Here is a 16932-nt window from a genome sequence, read left to right as displayed (position 1 = left end):
TTATACAATTAGTGTCTTGTCTTCCAAAAGTAGATGACCCATCTCAAGAAACACTCATGTAAAAATATCAAATTCCTCATCCCACCAGCTGCCTCTGAACACACTTGCTAGAGCCCATTGCCACCCTGGAGGACCCCTGCCTCCTGACCGGGAGCTCAGCTAGCTACTACATTGACAATGGGCACCTATGAACTTGATCACACTGTTGTCAAAGTGAGTCTAGGAACTCACCTGTGACATGTTCTATATTACATTTATTTCAAAATAGGTATTTCTATGCGCAAATTTCATCTCCCCTAAACCTGCAAGACACAAAACTATTGTGTATTCCTGAGAAGCAGCTAGGGGAGCCATAGGGATGCATGGACACAAAACTGAAGAAGGGCAGATTTCTGCTGAGAAGTAGCAGCATAAAGGACTGTACATTCCAGAAGCTTCCATGCCATTTCTACTATTATTATATATTATGGATTTACAAGATGCTGCAATACATTCATCCATGAGAATTGTGACGGCCAAAGTTCCATGGTCCATGCTGAACATGGGCATTTGGTAAGTTTCTCTGTGGGGAGCTTTGATTCACCCTTCCGAAGAAGAACCAGAGGAACAGTATAAAGTTATGGTCTCTTCCCACTAGCTTCTTCTCCTAGCTTCAAGTTTCCTTAGTGTCCCTGGCTGTTATGAGTTGAGGCATATACGTTCTGCTCTTATATTTGGTTGCTTCGTTGCAACTGCTAAAAGTCAGGTGGTGGTGTTAGTTCTTCTCATTCCAGTCCAGAAATCAAAGTCACAATGACATCTATTAGTTTAAAGAGAAGGTCACATGGGAGAAGTAGCCCAGGCTTGAGAATCATTGTTAGAAAACAGAATTCAAACATGCTCATAGCTCATAAAAGTCAATGGAAGCAAAGCACAGCATGTTTTTGAAGAAAATGGTACCTTGAAAACTTAAGACTTGAAACAGCTTTGTAGCACTGGCAGAAAATAAGAAGGAAAGGCCCAGCAATCCCTAAGACGGGCCGACACCAGGTGCAGCCACAGAGAAGTCATTCAAAGAAGAGTGACCCAAACCAGTGCAAAAATCTGTCTACAGGGGACTAAGCGGGGTTTTATCCACAACCTTCTTGGCACCAGGACCCTTCTGCTATTCATGTTTCCTTCCAAAAATAGATGACCCATCTCAGGAACATTTTCAGAAAAACATCAAATTATCCATCACATTAGTCACCCTCATAAAGATTGCCGAGCAGGATTGCATAATCGCTAAGCCTCTTTGCAGATGGGAGACTTTTAAAAATAGATTTTGAGTTTCTCTTCCTCTCTCTCTCTCTCTCTCTCTCTCTCTCTCTCTCTCTCTGTGTGTGTGTGTGTGTGTGTGTGTGTGTGTGTGTGTGTGTGTGTGTGTCTGTCTGTCTGTCTGTCTGTCTGTGTGTGCTGTGTCTGGGGAGGACCATGTGGATGTCTGACAACCACAACTTACAGAAGTACCCATATTCTCACCTCCCACATGTGGTAGCAAAGGTTCTCTTCTTTCTTTTGTCATGTTGCACATGCTAGTCTGGCCACTGAGCTTCCCTTCTCTCAGCAGGCATGCCGAGATTACAGATGTGCAACATCTGTACCCAGCTTTTTTTTTTTTTTAATTTAAATGAGGTTCTAAGGATCAAGCTATTTACAAGCTATCAAAGTATCCTGGCACCCTAAAGATCACTGGGTATGAGTAGGGTAGTGGTGAGGACGTGTGTGTGTGTGTGTGTGTGTGTGTGTGTGTGTGTGTGTGTGTGTGTGTGTGTGTTTGCATGTTTTGGATCCAGACCTGAAAACTTTTCCTCTAAGTTTTTGACTTGGAACACAGGAGATGACACAGGAGACTCTGCATGACCTGAGAGTCTGACACAGACACACTGGTGAAATTTTCTCGTGTGCATAGTGACAAGACACCCAGAAGAATCAATCTGTTATTTTTAAAGTCTGCATGCTTGTCTTAGCTCAGTCAACTCCCTAGCCAGGAAATAATACACGGCTGAACTCAGAGTCTGCCCAGCCGAGTAGAGTGACGCACTTGAGGAATAGGCTTGCCCATTTCAAGCTTCCCGTCTCTACAGACCGTCTAGAACAGAATGCTTCTGAAGTACAAAAGACAGCAAAAGTACCGGATGAGAGGGGTCTATATCCACAAAGCCCATGGAAGTCAGCGCATCAAACACTGGGGTGAGGAGGAATTTACCTCCATTGTTTCAAACTGTGAAGGTTTTAAGATTGTCTCTTTGGAAGTTTGAATCGCTTAATAGTACTTACAACTATGTTATAAATTTCCAAAGTAGTATGTGAATCTTACCTGCAATGAAGATATACCTGTAATTCATACAGTAGGCAAGAGACCATTTTTCTAGTGACCAATTCAAATAACTCTTGGCAGTCCTATAGCCCCTCATGGCGGCTGTAGGGACCTGGGCGCGGCGCTGCGGTGATTGAGCTGCGAGCCTGGCGGGCGTGTGCCTTTCCGCGTGTCCCCCACCCCCGGGCTCTTCACCCTGATGCTTCACGGGTGCTGAGCCCACTCGGGTTGGGACGATGTGAAGTATTTCCTGGGCCAGAGCGTGCTCCGAAGTTCCTGGGACCAAGTGTTAACTGCCTTCTGGCAACGGTACCCGAATCCCTATAGCAAACATGTCTTAACCGAAGACATAGCGCACCAGGGGGTGACCCCTGACCAGAAGCTTCTGTCCCGAAGACTCCTGACCAAGACCAACAGGATGCCACGGTGGATAGAGCGACTGTTTCCTGCCAGCGTTGCTCACTCGGTGTACATCCTGGAAGACTCTATCGTAGACCCGCAGAATCAGACCATGACCACCCTCAGCTGGAACATCAACCACGCCCGGCTGATGGTGGTGGAGGAACGATGTGTTACTGTGTGAACTCTGACAATAGCGGCTGGATGGAAATCCGTCGGGAAGCCTGGATCTCTAGTTTATTTGGCGTCTCCAGAGCTGTCCAGGAATTTGGTCTTGCCTGGTTCAAAAGCAATGTGACCAAGACAATGAAGGGCTTTGAATACATCCTGGCCAAGCTACAAGGTGAGGCCCCTTTCAGATCCCTTGTTGAGACGGCCAAAGAGGCCAGAGAGAAAGCAAAGGACACGGCACGGGCAGGTACAGAGAAGGCCCAGGACCTGGCCAACCAGGCCGCCACCAAGCAGCAGCAGCATCTCGTACAGCATACTCCTTCCTTCTCCCCAGGGTACTTATTATTAAAGCTCAGCCTGCAGCCCCTCTGCTGTCTAGGGTGGTGGGTCAGGGCCCTGTCCTGGTCAGCATCTGCACCACGCCCAGCTCTGTCTACTGGGCACAGGAGTGCAGTGACTTGCCCGAGGTCACAGCAGTGATAGACTGTACACTTCCCGAGGGCAGGGCTCCTTGTTTTATCCTCTGCTGTGCCCCAAGTACCCTGAACAATATTTAGCACATAACAGGCACTCAACATGATTTGATTAGCCACCCCCTCCACAAAAAAAAAAAAAAAAAAAAAAAAAAAAAAAAAAAAAAAAAAAAAAAAAACTCTTGATTGTTTGGTCTATGAAAGAGGTTAATATCTGCTTCACGGGAAAGTTAAAAGAATGAAATTACACAATCCCTACAAAGGACTTAACAAAATGCTCCTAATAAAAATAAGCATAGAATAATCAGTGGGTTATCTGATTTGAAAGCAAATTGACTCATTTCTTGAGAATGCCCATAGTCATGTGTAGTTCTAGGAAGGAGAGAGTAAAGTGTTTGAGTGATAGCAAAGAAGCTCCAAGATTAAGAAGATGTATAATAGTTATAAAAATGAAAGCCTGTAAGAATTTCGCAAAAGTATTGTCATACATAAAAATGAAAGACTGTAAGAATTTCACAAAAGTTCCTAAATGTAATCTCTTTAACAGCTGAAGTATAATGAAATGATGTTTTAGGAACCCCAAATTATTTTAAAGTAGCCCCAGGTAGAAATGTACTGATTATTTCCGACTTGGGTATATTAGGAAGACACTGTTAAACACACAAACAAGAAACTTCCTCGTATCACTTAGGGATAGTTATATGGTAAATGGAAAATTCTAATAGTTTTATATAATTTGTGTAAGAAAAGAATACGGGATTAGGAGTAGAGAAAGGAGAATCTCTTTCTTTGAAGAGATACAAGCAACCTCTTCAATATTTATTCTTAAAAACTACAGGCTGTAATTCAAGTGTAGGACAGTACATATCTTGGAAGGCGGATTCTCACACGGTAACACGTATGCTGAAACATGTAATTATTATCTATGGAACAGAATGATATGGAATATATCCAATTAGACATATATGTTATCCAACAAGAGAAAATATCACTGACTTAAGATGAAATTTCAGCTCTGTAGTTCCTTTTCATATGGTGCATTGGAAACACCCAAGCCCAAACTCATTTTCCTATCATGGAAAAAAAAAATGGATGCCCTTCGGTGTCTCTGGGTGCTGAGGATAGATTATCCAGGCACATTTTCAAACACTCCACATTCCTTGGCGAGAAGATGTTATCATTTCTCAGTGTGGAGTCTTGTTATTAATTCAGGTGAATCCTGGAAGAGAGTTGTGGGTGGACCTCATGTTTCCTAAGCTGCAGCAGTGAGACAGAGTGGAGGTTGGGGCAGTGATCCAGGACCACTAACACTGGAGAAGGAAGAATGCTCCTTCTTTCCTGGTTGTGGCAGAGGGTGTTTGGAAGAAGTCTGGGCTGCAAGACTGTATAGCTTATCAGTTCCTTCCTTCCAGCTCGACCAAAAGAACAAACTGAGTCAGAACTAGTACGGAGAATGTACTGAGGGGCTTATCAAGGCCTGACTGCATCAAATAATTCCTCTTGTTTGACACTCCAGGTCACCTGTCCTACCAGAGGACAGACAAAACTAGATTAGGACACCTGGGGAATTGTTACACGGCTCTTAGGAAAATACTGAACAATACTTACCACCTACACGGCTCAAAGAGTGCCTTCTAAATGTCAACTGCATCTGTGGGTCTTAGAGGTCTGGCCAGTAAGGTCAGCACTCTGAGGAATAGCACCTGTACAACAACGGAACCAAGCAAGTTGTCAAAAATTACAGTGGGCTAGTTTGGGTGGCTTCTCTGAGAAGAAAACACCAAAGTAGCCTGGTTTGGGGCATAGTCTCCATCTTATTCTGGTTTTCCTTTGGACAATGAGGAGTTGCTTTTCATGCTTTTCCCATTCATTCGCTCTTCCACATTAACTAAATAAACACTTAACATACATCTCTCATATGTGCCTACAGTAATCTAGCACTGGGGAAATAATTAAAGCAAGACAAAAGGAAAAATTTGTCCTAACAGAACACACACTCTACTGTAGGTAAATAGATGAGGTTGGAATAACGTTTGAAAACATACAAATGTATCATCAGATGATTTCTACCTGAATGGTGAGAAACAACAAAAGAGCAGGAGGGGGCAGATTAGATTCGGTGTTCCTGTCCTGCACAAAATGCCAATGGCTTTGGTCAGAAGCACGCAGAATGTGCGCAAAAGCACACGGGTAAGAGAAACAAGCCTTCTAGGCAAAGGAGCCAATACTATGGCCTGAGTGTGTGCATACATGGGAGCATGGGGGGGGGCTGGTAAGGATGAGAGAGGGGGGAAGGAGGGAGAAAGGGAAAGAGAAAGAGGAGAGGGGAGAGAGAGAGAGAGAGAGAGAGAGAGAGAGAGAGAGAGAGAGTAGGGGTAAGGGCAGGGAGAGAGGGAAGATGAAAGGGGAAAGAAAAGCTCTATGGGAGCTGGATCAGCATTTCTGGATTTTGTCTGATTGCTTTGCACTTATTGATTGATTGATTGATTGATGGTTGATATGAAAAGGACTGTGAATGGAGGAATGGAAGGTGGCATGATGGAAGCCCCACTCTGTGGCTGTTGAGAACACAGTCTGCAGGCATAAGAGCAGAAGTGGGCGGGCGCGGCGCTCTCTACCCACCTCTCACCAGGACTCACCAGAGTCATGCGGTTTCAGCAGACAACTCCATCAGCTTCTCTCTTCTGCATACTCAGCTCTCTGTTCTGCCTGAGGATTCACCCCTGGAGCCAGGCCAGTCTGTTCAGCCCTCACACAGGGCAGCTTCCAAGAGTTAACCCCGTGGGGTCACTCTCCACCAAGAAGTGATGACCTCCACAAAGGTGGAACTGTGCTTTAGTGCAGTCACACAAAGCACACTGGGGAGGTGGCTTGCTGAGCAAAGCTTCCGTCTACTAGTAACTCACACACACACACACACACACACACACACACACACACACACAAACACACATGTTAGTGGCTTTTTTTTATTTCTGGATTTTCTGCTTCCTGGAATCACCTCTCTAAACAATCTTCACTTATTGTCTCTGACTCTTTTCAGAAATGATTATAGACAAAAAAGATGGCTGTTAGTAGCTGAAATGAAAAGCCAGATTATTTTGATGCTGAGAAAAAAAACTTACCTGTTTTATAAACAAAACACACAGAGGCAGGGGAGGAGACAGAGAAAGAAAAGGAGGAGGAGAAGAAGTGGAGTCATTGAAATTTATACTTTTATATCAAGAGGATGACACTGTTAGCCTATTGGTATCTATTTTTTTTCCAGGCAATGGATTCTAATTCAGTGTGCTTGTGATGTGCAAGTATATATATTTATGTTAAAATAATTATATTAAATATGCTTTATTGTAATTCGTTCACTTGATTAATTCTGAACAAAACAGCCTTCTGCAAATTCAGTAAATCTCAAATATTTTAGTGTTCACTTCATATAATATATTCAACTCCAAGTGGCATAATTTTGAAACTATTATCCCATTGTGGAATATTTAATTTATTCCCAATTACTTGGCACTAATAACAGTTCTTTAATAAGGGCCTTTATGAAAACATCTCCAGTTGTCTTATAGCACAGATTCTTTGTCAAGTTACATCTGTGCCTTAAAGAATGTTGTTTGTATCAAACACTCTGTCACACACTTTTGCTAACTTACAACCATGAGACTGTTTTCCCTGAGTATGTGCTATTGGGGGACAAAAAAGAAAAAGCATGTCATAAGCTTTCTAAATTTCTACTAGACCTAACTATTAAGTTTCGAGTTGGCTTTGATCTAATTTGATGCTTACTTGATAAGCTGGCTTGTTTTGTTGCTGGGGCTGGTTGACTAGGAATATCATCCACAGGCTCATATATTTACATGTTTAGTCCCCAGGTGATGAACTATGTGAGAAGTTGGAGGTGTGACCTTGTTGGAGTAGGTATCTCCTTGTTGGAAGAAGGCATGTCCTTGGGGTGGGCGCTGAAGCCCATGCCAGACCCAGTCCTCACTCCACGGCACGTCCCTACAGACTGGAAGGAGAGCTCCTGCCGGCTGCTCTCTGCCATAAGCAAGCCCTCAATGAGATTGCTTCTTTTATAGCACTTGCCTTGGTCAGTGTTTCCTCACAGCAATAGAACAGCGACTAAGACAACTGTAATCTAATTAATTAAAATTTTCCATGTGTATTATGAATATTCTAATATATGAAATTACTTAACACATTTTTTAGTAAGAAATAAAAATATTGTCTACCAAAAGTTCTGTACTCTTTTCACTTGTTCTGATTCTTCTTCTATCAAAAAATAGCGTTTTTAGAGGAAAAAACCCAATATCAACCTCTGACTTATACATGCACACGCATATACACACATACACATGTGCACTTTCATGTACACTAGCCCAGATCTACACATACACCATATATATAGATATAAATTACCAGGAATTACATTGATTATCATATTTGCAAGTATTTTTTTCCATTTTTACAACTTTATTTAAAATTAAAAAATAGAGATATATATACAGATTATCAAAAGCATTAAATATAAATAAATACATTTTTCTCAGGACTTGGTATTTTTAAAAGGTTTGGTAGTATGCATTAAAATGTTACTAGTTACAATGAGCATAGCGTACATGTAAAACAAGATGTAACCTGAAAATAGTCAAAGTTTTCTTGGTGTGTAAAGATTAAGCATAATAACTTTTCTTTGTGTGGGGGGCTTTGTTTTTCTTGAACTTTATATAATCTGTGAGTTTTTTCTGGGGTGTTCAGAGCTTTCTGCGGTTAGTATCCAATTATCAGTGACTGCATATTATGTCTGCTCTTCTGTGACTGGGTTACCTCATTCAGGATGATATTCTCGAGATGCATGCATTTTCTTAAGAATTTCATAGTCATTGTTTCTGATAGCTGAGTAGTACTCCATTGTGTAAATATACCACAATTTTTGTATCCATTCATCCACTGAAGGACATCTGTGTTCCTTCCAGCTTCTGGCTATTATAAATAGGGCTGCTATGAACATTGTGGTTCATTTGTCTTTGTTGTATATTGGAACATTTTTGGCATATGCCCAGAAGTGGATTTACTGGGTCTTCAGGTAGTACTATATCCAATTTTCTGAGGAACCGCCAGACTGATTTTCAGAGTGGTTGTATGAGTTTACAACCCCACCAACAGTGGAGAAGTGTTACTCTTTCTCCGCATCCTCGCCAACATCTGCTGTCATCTGAAATTTTGATCTTAGCCATTCTGACTGGTGTGAGGTGGAATCTCAGGGTTGTTTTCATTTGCATTTCCCTGATGGCTAATGATGTCGAGCACTTCCTTAGATGCTTCTCAACCATTCGATATTCCACAACCGAGAACTTTTTGTTTAGCTCTGTACCTCATTTTTTAATAGGGGAGTTTGATTCTCTGATGTCTAACTTCTTGAGTTCTTTGTATATTTGGATATTAGGCCTCTATCAGATGTGGGGTTGGTAAAGATCTTTTCCCAATCTGTTGGCTGCTGTTTTGTTTTCATGACAGTGTCCTTAAGATTACAGAAATGTTTACAAGTATTCTTAAAAACTACATTAAATATTTTGTGTTATTTTAATCCATAGTTTGTAAGGATTTGTAAAGATAACTATATTTGTGAAATCCACATGATACACAACTGTTTCCCTCATTTTTTGTTTCATTATTTTTTAGGAATTGTGACTTTTATGTTAAAGATAGATTTAAGAGTCATTACCTAGCAATGTCACTCATGTAAGAAAGAGGAAACAACGGAAAATAAGCATTACACACTAAAATTTATGGAACTGAATAAAACAGCCACTTTTAAAAAGCTTATCCTACATTGAAAGTTCTCTTACCTTTTGCCCCCATAAAAAATTCTAGTTGCTTGTTTCGAAAATGAACCTCCTAATGCCTAAAAAACATTACCTTTGCATGATGCTGACAAAGGACTTTCCTCTCTGTTTCTCCTTCTCATTAGAGATAGATTCACTGTTGTGGCATTTAGAGATTATTTTTATATGAGACATATTCTTTAGAGATTCCCTACTATATATTTATTTAAAATGAAGAACATGTAAGTCAAGATTATAATTTGACAAATCACAGCAATAGTAACTCACCTTTATCCAAAAATTGTGTGCACCAGATAATGTTCAAAATACAGTCACACATTAACTGATCCCTCAATTCCGTCTGGTCTGAGGGTCTCTTTGATGTGGAGTAAATTACTTCACTTCTCTAGCCTATCTCTGCTCTTGAATTGGATCTCTAGACCAGATGTTTCACAAGCATCCAGGAAGAGGTTATTTACCTCCTCTGGTCTCTAATGGAGGGAGCTCAAGCTATGCAGAGACAGATGCAGCGCAGGGTCCCCTTGCCTGCCTCCTTCGCTCTGCTGTAGATCTTTTGTTTGTGTTCATAATTGACAAGGTGTCATGCCTGATTTATTTTAGTCTGGCTATCATCTCTCCCTATAACAATGATATATTCTTAAGGAAGACATGGAACAGTCAGCAAAACGGGAAGATCGTTCTAATTCTACCACTTGATTTTTAGAGGATTTCTATCAATGATGTTTCTAGGCATAGATAAGGAGGCATTATTCTGCATGCCTGTGGTCTTACCACATACACAATTCTTGTTTAATGTAACATCACAACATGCTGCTATGTCTTCAGCATTAGCACTAAACTATCTAAGATGAATAGGATCAGATAATGGAGATACCAGTAACTTTATTTTTTGAAAGAACATTTGGTTGCATTTTAAACAGTCTTCCAAAGCTATAATGTGTAAAATCTCTGTGCAAAAGAGATTTATGTATTGAAAGTATTCCTCTTATCATGTGATCACCCAAGAGGTGACATAGGATCCACGAGCATCTTAGAAATCCCTACCTACTATGGCGTAGTTCTTCCAAGTATTATATCAATGGTCACTTTGTTCAACAACATAAATCTCAGCATCACAAGGTTAAGACAATACTACATGTCATATTTTTCTCCAATTGTGCCGTTCACATTTATATCTTAAGCATTTTGATCACAAATACTACCCACAACTTTCTTCGTTCTCCCTGTAAATTCGTGGACCCTATAATGACTATTGAGAATATGTAGTAGTTGATGCAAAAACCAAGTGAGGCACTTGCCTCCATCAATCCAATTATAACCAAGAAAATAGGGTCTAGGACAGAGGATCTAGATGATGCCATGTCATGGGAGTCATGCTGGATAGCCACTCTTTCTTCAAGGAACAAAACTGGGGGAAAGGACTAGAAGTAGCGAGGCTGCACTTCCTAGAAGACTGTGAAGATGAAAACCAGAGTCCTAGGCAGTGTGTCCAAGTGGCTTTCAAAGACAGACCTTCATCTGAGATGCTGAGCCCTGGAAGAGCAAGGAGCTACAAGAGTTGACACTGGGGGCTGGGCTCTCATTTCTGAGTCTTGCTTTGCTATGGTGGTGACTCTGCAGAGAACGTTACTTAATATTCTAACAGCGAGGGCCATTAGTACACCTTTTCCTCTACCACATTTGCTGTAGGAACTTAAAGGGGACTTGTGTGTACAGATTGGAATAGAAAAAGGAGTCTGACTCTGAAAAGCAAGGACAGGCTCCCTCGGCAGAAAAACAAGAAGTGCAGAGCATGTTCACTTTTTGCAAACATAAAGAACACTACACTCAAGATACTACTCCACCTAACAAACATCTTTACTTTTGGAAAAATTACTCTGCAAAGAATATGAACTTTGACCCTCACTGAATGTCTCGACGACTTTGTATAAATCTTAAGGATTCTGTTGAGTGTCCTCAGCTCTTGAGTGAAGACCATTGTCTTGAAAACAACTCTAATAGAATCACAAAATGAGAAGCAAGTGCACAGCTGTGAAATAGGAACAATGACCACATAACATCAAAACACACTGAAACATAAAAGATGTTATCCAAGTGATACAGACTACTCCTAAAACTATAAAATGGAGTAATAAAGATGAATCCTAGAAGGCTGCAGGCAATTATGTTCATTAACACAATATTCAAAAATTCTAAAATAAATGTATATTCTAAACAATATAAATTTTAGCGAACTGTGAAATATGTGTATTTGCAGGGACATTTGCAATATATTTACCATATGGTGATCGGGAAATGACAGCACAAGATTCACACACTCATAGTCCCATTCACTGGATGGCTTGGGACTCTGGAAGGGAGAGGAGGAGCCAGCACAAGCAACCACAGTCTTTCACAGGGTTCTAGTTCTTGGGTTGTACAGTACTTTATAAAGGGAGTTAGAGAGTATTATTATTAACCAGATAAAATGAAAGCCAGGAAGGACAATCCAACAAGAATTTAGCAGTTTTACCCGTTATAGCAGTTCCTTTGTCAGTGGAAGGCAACGACTCTCTAACTAGACTTCAGGCCTGCCCACAGGAAAGAAGGGGAAGAAAATAATAAAAGTGTACTTAAATTTAATTGAATTTCAAATTATTTTAAATTAATTTTAAATTATATTTTAAATAAATTTAAATGTTTTAATTTAATTTGTTTTAAATACTAAAATATGTAAAATTTTAAGTGTAAAAATAAATTGAATATGTTGACTTAAAATATTAGCTATTCTTTACAAACAAATATTATCTATCTACAAACAAAGTAACTGATTCTGGGGAAATTGACATCCCTATTTGAGAAATAGGTAAGTTAAACAAGCAACAAACAATATATATATATATATATATATATATATATACATATATATATATATATATATTAAGCATAATGGGGGACAGCATGAGCAGAAAGGCCATGTTAGTTTCTATGAAAGGAAATAAGGTCAAATAATTTGCCAGAGAGAGACAAGTGACCAGAATGAGCCAATCAGGTTACAGATTCATTCACAGATGCCTTAGAGCAGGTACTCAGTACTCTGAGCCATGTGTTTGAAAATGAGATTCCAGGCGGGAACATCAGGCAAAATTTTGGGACAGCATCAAAGAATCTCTGAAGAAAATCAAGAAGGTCAACATAGGTGCAGTAAATAAAAATCTCAGAACATAAGTCATAGGTAAGCAGTGCCAATCTTCCCACAGTTGACAGGGTATGAAGATCTCAATCACACAATCAGTTATAAAGAGTCCCCCAAGCTATGAAAAGAAGTGAAATTTTTATTCTAATAGTTATGGGAAGACTTTGAATGTCTTTGGGCATGGGACCAGCAAGAACCGCTCTCTCTCTCTCTCTCTCTCTCTCTTTCTCTCTCTCTCTCTCTCTCTCTCTCCCTCCCTCCCTCCCTCCCTCCCTCCCTCCCTCTCTCTCTCTCTCTCTCTCTCTCTCTCTGTCTGTCTGTCTCTCAAAGACAATGCCCCATCTGCTGTGTGGTAAACAGACTTTCCAGCCTTAATATCAGGCAAATGAAGTAGGGCTAGATCACTTTTAAACAGCCAAAAATCATCACTCCGTATCTCTCAGTCTCTGTCTCTCTTAAAAAGAAGCCTCAGAACAAGGCCTGTTTCCTTGGCTAGCCAAATAAATCAACTTTATGAATTAGGCAGGTGAGGAAAGGTCAACATCTGGGAGAACTACAGCCTTTCTTCTCTCAAGTCCGTTGAGCGCTCTCAGGTCACAACATGATGTTAAGTCTCACCCCTCCATGGGCTCTGTTCCACTTGGTCAAGATACATTGTAGGGTCTAGAACATAAACGCTCATCGCCAAGGGGAGGTTCTGGATTAGCAGGTCATCGTGAGCATCCCTAAATCAGAGCTGTAAATTTGCCAGGTCTGTAAATTCCATTCAAGCATTAATTTTCCCAGAGTAAATGCCATAAATATGTAGTCTTGTGAGCTAGCCACTCCCCGTGGTTTTCTAGAAAATACATCCATGTATGTTAGGAAGATTCTCGGTTTCTCTTCTTTCCCTCATTCCCCAGGAAGTCCAGCCAAAAGTTCCTGTCCTCTCTTCCACGGAGCTCAGGTAAGCTGTCAATCATAGGGAATCGATGCTCAGCTTTTTCTACAAGCACCTCCAGTGCTAGCCCTTCATGCTACAAAATCTCACACAAATAGATCAGTTACCTTATTCTGCAATAAGAGTAAAAATGTTAGCCTCGGTTTGTAATATTTTCCTGTATATCACCAGGTCCCTAAAAAAGTTCTCAAGGATTAAATTATGATATGCAAAAATTATTTGGATTAAAATGAGTATATCATTTGTCTCCTCAGTGTTTGGGAGTATACGTGTTTTTAAGTTTAATGTATTGTTAACAATATTTAAAGTAACTAAAGTTACTTTCTGACCATCCCAATTATCAAGTGGCAGCCAAATTAATTGGGCCACCAAGTGGGAAGTCTAGAATATTCTTGAATTTGGCAGGTGTGAATGATGCCTAACTGACCTGAAGTCACACAGAGTTGAGCCTCTGAGATCCCACCGGAGTGTAAGGCCTCGGAGCTTTCGAAGCCCACCTGGAGAAGGCTGGCTCCTTTGCCCCTCCAGCAGTATTCTGCTGTGCATACTTTCTTTAGCTGGAAATGTGCATTATTTCTATTTATACCTGAGCTGATATTTATGGATAGTCTATTGAAGGAGGAAATATGGCCCAGGTGAGCGGAAGTGACAGGGCTGTATTTAATGACAACAGCAAATAACCTCCTAACGGCCAAACGAGTGTCATATCTCACAGTTACGATGTCTTCAAAAGGTGATATTTCTGGCTGTGTCATCATAGCTGTGAAAAGCATTTTCTCAGCTTCTAAGAAAAATGGGAAGACCGTGGAGTGATGGAGGTATGTTCCAGACAGGTTGGTATTAATCATACACGCTCAGCCTCAATTTCTGTTGACTTTTAAGGAAAGGCATTTAGAGTTGGAAGAACAAGAGCAAGATAGACAGAGACTTTCCCCCAGCTTTTAAGGTGAATGGTTGAGGCTGTGCCACAACCACATTACCATGTGGAAATTGCTTAGGAAAGTTGGTTCTCTGTGATATAACCCCCTTCCCTTCTATGCATCTTCATTCCTCCAACACCTTATTTTCCAGACCTGTCCTTTTATTCTGCCTGCCTATCCTATCAAAGCCCCGTGTGTTTCTACTCTACCCATAAATGAGAAGTGAATTTTTCCCGAGATCTGTGGAATAATGCTGGGAGCTACAAGGGCACAGAAATGAAAACAGGATCCTGGGCCTTTGCCTCCAGTTATGGATGCTTCCTCCGGAGACACAAATTATATAGACATATGTTTTACGAACACCATAAACCTTACTCAGAAATACTTCCTAAAGAACATAGCTATGAACTATTTTCTTTATTTTTGTGCAGATTGTTGGCTCTGGATTTTAACATAATATAATGATTACTTGGGACTCGTGACTCACCTACCCACCTCTGCCCATGCAGTTGCTGAAGAGCCATTTCCTTCCTCTCCACGCTGCTTTTAAGACCTAACTCAAATCTTCACCTCTTCTAAAAAAAAAAAAAAAAAAAAAAAAAAAAATGACCATCCTTTTAAAATGTGTTTGTTTGTAGCTTCCTACGCATAACCTACCTTTTCCTTTTTTATCTAGTTTCTAGTACGCCTCCAAGGATGGTAGGATAAAAATGTCTTACTCCTACTATGTAAATGATTTGGCAATGAAGAACATGTTCTGCTCTTTCAGAGAACCCCAGTTAAGCTCCCAGAACCCATGCCTCACAACTGTAATCGTAGCTCCAGGAGTCCCAGTGCCCCATCTGGACTCTGTAGGCACAGTTACTCACATGCACACACCCACACAGAGACATATGCAAGCACATAAAATAAATACTAAGATATTGGAAAGTCTGTTAACACTGATATCTCACACAGTCTAGTCTTCAAGGTTTTAGCAGCAAAAAAGATCCGAGTCTTTGTGCTTCATCATGTTGAGCCTGAATTCGGTATTCCAGACTGTCTTCTAAGTAGATACAATCTGGTTTCTGGGTGGAATCCTAAGTTTTCTGCCTTTTCCTTCCTACTCTCCTTCATTCACTAAATGGGTGTGGCTTTGGTATATCTTAAGTTCTGTCTTGAAATCAAAGCAAAAGCAAACACAGAAAAAAAAAAAAGGATGGAAAATCATTGGTAAGTAAATCTCTTCCCCAAAACCATATCCTTAAAACTGAATTCAAGAAAAGACAAACCCAATAGATAAATTGTTTTATAGACTAATTGCTCATTAAATAGTTACAATGATTACTTATTATTTACTTACTTATTCAATATGTTTTATAATAGAGCTACTAAATCAATTTAAGTGCAATTTAATCAGCATGCAAGATTTGAGTCTTCATGATGATCTTTGTTAGTAGCATGACCTGAACAATGAAAACATGGGTTTCTTTTCATTCTAGACATGCTTCTTGCATCTCATCACAACATGTGTAGTATAGACTCAGAAAGACAAGGGCATGTAACACGGCAAAGGAGGAATGTTAAATGAAAAAAACGTAGCTGCACATATCACACAAAAATACAGAGGACACCCAGGCAGCTCCCTAATTTATTTGGTTGTTGTTGTTTGGTTGGGTTAGAATAGTGACAAAATATCTTGTGGTTTTATCACTGAGGAGTTTTGTTAATCTCAAATCAGTGACAGCAAAGCTTTGGAAGCTAAACCCCCTTGTGGTGCCTGTGTTTCCATAAACAAAAACTTAACAGGAATTGAGATCACTATTCCATAGTCCAAAAGAGGATATCACTTCCCAAGATACACGAGTGGTTCTTCTTCTTGCAGTTCACAACTTGCAACAATCATTGTTCAGCTCTTGAATATCCCATCATTTAAAGCAAATGATAGATCTTGGGTAGAGACTGTTGGAAAGTGTTACAGACCAGACTCCTAAGCTTTCAATCAAAGGCAGGGCAGGTAACTGTTTGTTTACTATGGTTTCCATGAGAGCATTAGAACAATGCCTCCCTTACAGTGACGCTTCCTTGTTTCCAGTTATACTTTAGTATTTTATTTATCACAGCCTGGACTTTCATGCTAGAGTTTCTATATTTAATCACAGAGAAATACCTGGATACCGAATGCAGTAACATCTAAACAGTAATTCATCTAAAACTCAGGGATTAAATAATTGAAGGCAGTTGAACGTGTACAACAATGTACTTAAACATCAATGTGTGTTTCTATTTTCACCAGGCCTTGAGAAAGTGGCTGCTGTTTGCATTCTTTGCAAACCCACCACAGAAGTCCTCATTACAGTTGTGTTCGGAAGAGCAGAGGCCTCACATTTCAAGTGGTGTGCAGGTGTGTGCTCCTAAAATGAAGTTTTCAACAGAGATCAGGGGCTTGTGTTTACTTCACAGATCCCTTCAGGGCACGATCATGACTTTAGCTGGCAGTCATGGCTGATGTCATTCTCTCCTCTGTGCCCTTCTGCTCCCATTCATAACGTCCAAGCATGATAGCCTGGCAGGGGCTTACAAGCTCTTCTCCGGAGAGTTGAATGGCCCAAACTTCGGGTAAATATTTGGCGGATATGTTTCACTGCTGAGCCACTGTTTACTTTTTTCCATTTCTATGGCCTGAGT

The 16932-nt window shown here is 40.4% G+C and overlaps 1 pseudogene across 1 annotated transcript in view; it reads left to right on the top strand.

The window, feature by feature from the left end:
• Positions 1–2120: 2120 nt before the first annotated feature.
• The window catches only part of LOC308423431 (PRELI domain-containing protein 1, mitochondrial-like), a 34445-nt pseudogene continuing 19633 nt past the window's right edge, over positions 2121–16932 (top strand). Inside the window, exons 1-2 of the transcript in view lie at positions 2121–2211; positions 2557–3214. The product of the transcript in view is annotated as a PRELI domain-containing protein 1, mitochondrial-like (transcript). The remainder of the gene's footprint in view (positions 2212–2556; positions 3215–16932) is intronic.

Source organism: Micromys minutus (assembly GCF_963924665.1).
Source record: "Micromys minutus genome assembly, chromosome: 8".
In the NCBI taxonomy this organism is placed as follows: Eukaryota; Metazoa; Chordata; class Mammalia; order Rodentia; family Muridae; genus Micromys; species Micromys minutus.
Note: the sequence above shows the minus strand (reverse complement) of the source record. Positions and strands in the feature narration are given on the sequence as shown.